This window comes from Etheostoma spectabile, chromosome 6 (genome assembly GCF_008692095.1).
Source record: "Etheostoma spectabile isolate EspeVRDwgs_2016 chromosome 6, UIUC_Espe_1.0, whole genome shotgun sequence".
Taxonomy (NCBI): domain Eukaryota; kingdom Metazoa; phylum Chordata; class Actinopteri; order Perciformes; family Percidae; genus Etheostoma; species Etheostoma spectabile.
In genome coordinates this window covers 25,160,379-25,163,604 of record NC_045738.1, presented here as the reverse complement: position 1 = coordinate 25,163,604, position 3,226 = coordinate 25,160,379, and the positions used below count along the sequence as shown (strand labels likewise).

The following is a 3,226-nucleotide window of genomic DNA, read 5'->3' as shown; positions in this document are numbered from 1 at the left end:
AACACAAGCACCTAGTCCACCTTGTTGTTGTTGTGAGACACCATCGCGGGGTAAGAGGTCGGAGGCTAGAGGTCGAGGGCTGTGGCGATGACATTATCCAGACGCAAGTATGCAGCTTCAACGTCCAAATGAAGTTGCTAGGGCGACAAACTTTTTCACCCTGGGACCAGGTTTCATAAAAGTGCGTCTTCAGGCAGTGTGTCTACAGGATTCGTTTGCACAATCGTCCAAAAGGATGCAAAAGCCTTTCCGTGTGGACGGCCCCTCAGTCTAATATTCTGTGTTTAATCACCGTGTGATGGTTTTTCTTCAGTTTCATGGTCTTAGTTTCTAAAGGATTTGTGATTTTCTATTTCATGTTCCTTTTTTCATTCGTTGTGTCTGAGTTTTCTGTGCCTGTGCTGTGTGTCCCTCATGTCTCCCTGTAGCCCTGCAGCATGTCTTCCTTTGTGCACCTGTTTTGTGTCTAGTCTCATCAGCCTGCCTTTGTGTTACCAGTCCTCGTTGTCTAGTTACCCAATCAGTGTTTCCCTCTTCATTCCAGTGCCTTGCCCACTTCAGCTGGGTCCTGTCTGGTGATTAGCTCCTTGTGGATTTAGTGTGTGTGCTCCATTTATCTAGTGATGTGCCTGCTCTTCCCAGTGTTCCTGGGTATCCCCTGTTTTGGATTTATTTCCTGCGTGAACTGTAAAATTAACCGTCACTACATCACTGAAAATCCATCTTGCTATCTCCCCGTCTCATCTTCTGCGTCCTGGTCCTAACCTGCAACTCGGTTATGAAGCCAGGTCAGATGATGTGTGTTGAGCTATTCAGAGCTATGAACAACCCTGGTTGGTTTGACTTTGAACTCCTCCATGTTACAAACAGGCCAGACTTTCTTTAATGATGAGTGTAGTAATAAGGGGCTCACACACAGGGCGTCTGCAGTGCAAATAATAGCCTGGGAGTGTAATCGGGCAGATGGCGTGAGAGCAGCGTGTGGACGTTACAGTGCTCGGCCGAGATGAATGCCAGCTAAAAGTCCTTTCTCTTGCTGTTGTTCCAACACAAGGAAACGTTAACTATGCCCTCCCTCCTTTCACTTATTCTCCCCTCTGCCCCTCTTTCCACACACAGGGGACTAGCAGCAAGGCAGGAAGCCCTTTATTACTAAGCTAAATGCTTTAATTAAGCCTTCAGACCACTCGGGGAGAGACAAAGAGGTATGCCACCGGCCTCATTAAAGCTCGCTGCTCTACCATTAGCTGTCATGGGAGCACTGTCATTGCCAGATCTGTCTCCACAGCGTTTTTTTCGCCAATCCCAGAAAAGACCGTGATAGGAGAAAAAGGTTAATTTTCATTTCTTTAAACAAATCCCTATCATCTTTGGAGGCTCCGAACAGAGCCACGTGGCCTACAAAAAGTAGCCTACAAGCACATAGGGAAAAAACCTAACCCTCAAAAAAATATATGTATATCTATATTTATATATCGTATCGTTTAGAATGCCAACACAGACAACAGAAGGTGAGGGACATTCAGCAGAACCTCTGGCGGCATTGGAACTATTCCTTAAATGAAACATTGTTACTTCACAGAAGACAAACATTATATAAAAACCGTGAGATGCCTATGACCTCATTATAAAAACCCTTAGGAAACCCTTTGTTGCAGTTCTTGCAAAGGCCTCATGATAGTTCCAGATTAGAGGTATAAAAGTTGCTAGCTGTAGTATCCCCGTTGATGAACTGTACTATTAGGTTCACCTCATTGAAATTCACGTCACTCTCTTCCTACCTGAAACCTCAAAGGTCTTCCGTCATGATTTCCATTTGAAAAGGCAATCTCAGGCTTGTTGCGGTTGGATGTACAGAAGTCAGTCTAAAGACAGGTCTCCACAACTGAATGAGAAGATATTTGAACTGTCAAGAACTTAGTCAGGCACACATTAACGATGTGAAAAATCCCACTTCTTGGATTTTATGTCCCATGGCCAACGGTCTAAAGAAGGACTTAGATATTTTAGCGATTCTCAAGCTGTTCTTAGTTCCAAAATATCTTACTCTTTAACAATAGGCTCTATATGTCTATAGATCCTTTCCGTAATGTTGTCAGACTCAGTCAGAATAATAATCTGAGCTTGTCAGCATAAACAGCACTTTGAGTGGACGTAAATTGAAGGTGCATAATTGCCCTTTAACGTTACATTGCAGCTTGTTTAGCTCAGTTCTTAACCAATTTCAAAGATTGCTGCTGATCAGTCACTTTAGAAATTTGTGTTGAAAAATACAGAAGTAAGTCTTTCATGGCCTTGCATTCAAGAGTAACTTAGACACAATAATCAACACCTTGCTAGATTACGAACCCCACGTAGAAAACCCAGTTTGCTGTCCAGGTGCAACTCTTTTGAAATGACACAGGCTGTAGAAAGTGTTATTTTCCTCACTCGTTTAGTTTTGTGTGTTGGTTGGCCGGCTTGTGCTCCACTTTGCTGACATTAGTCTTTAGTTTCTCTTTTAAATTGAATTAATAAGTCCAAATATCACTTGACTGCTTGCTTTTAAAATGACCTCAGGGTGGCCGGATTGGCTCAGTGGTAGAGCAGGCACACATGTACTGAGAGGTGTATGCCTTGACGCAGAGGTCAAATTGAATCCGACCTGGGATGATTTCCTGCTTGTCTTCCTCCACTTTCTCACCTAGCTGTCCTGTCAAATAAAGACGGAAAAGCCCAAAAATTAATCTTTAAAATGAACTCAGGGTGACTCTAGTGGAGAGGTTTCCAAGCACAGGAGAGGACGCTGATACTGGGTGAGGTGAGAGGGACAGGTGCATGCTGGTGTTCTGAAAACAACAGGAGGTTAGTTCTTTTGGAGGTTAGCTGATTTGGCAGACTCGCCAACACAGTCAGCAGTTGCAGTATATGGAGCTTAATGGAGGCAGTTAAAACCCCAAAACATCATACTCATAACTCAAATCTAAACACACAGACCTGATGGAAGTGTGACTTAAACTTCCCAGGGGTATCATTATCTCTGCAGGGTACACACAGGCTCTAAAAAGTCTTAGAAATGTCTTAACCCTTGTGTTGTCTTCCCGTTTACTATGAACTTGTCCTTCCAGGTCAAAATTGAAAATTAATTTTTTTTTGTGCTTTTCCAATTTTTTTGTCGCTTTTTCTGATTTGTCACTTTTCCCCTACTTTGTTGGCGCTAAATAACAGGTTTTACACTTATTCTTAG

At 43.1% G+C, this 3,226-nt stretch overlaps 1 protein-coding gene and 1 long non-coding RNA gene across 2 annotated transcripts in view; one reads left to right on the top strand and one right to left on the bottom strand.

The window, feature by feature from the left end:
• cdk14 (cyclin dependent kinase 14) overlaps nucleotides 1-3,226 on the top strand; it is a 205,066-nt gene that overhangs the window by 107,564 nt on the left and 94,276 nt on the right.
• The window catches only part of LOC116690628 (uncharacterized), an 11,876-nt gene that overhangs the window by 166 nt on the left and 8,484 nt on the right, over nucleotides 1-3,226 (bottom strand). The gene's annotated exons all lie outside the window — the stretch shown is intronic.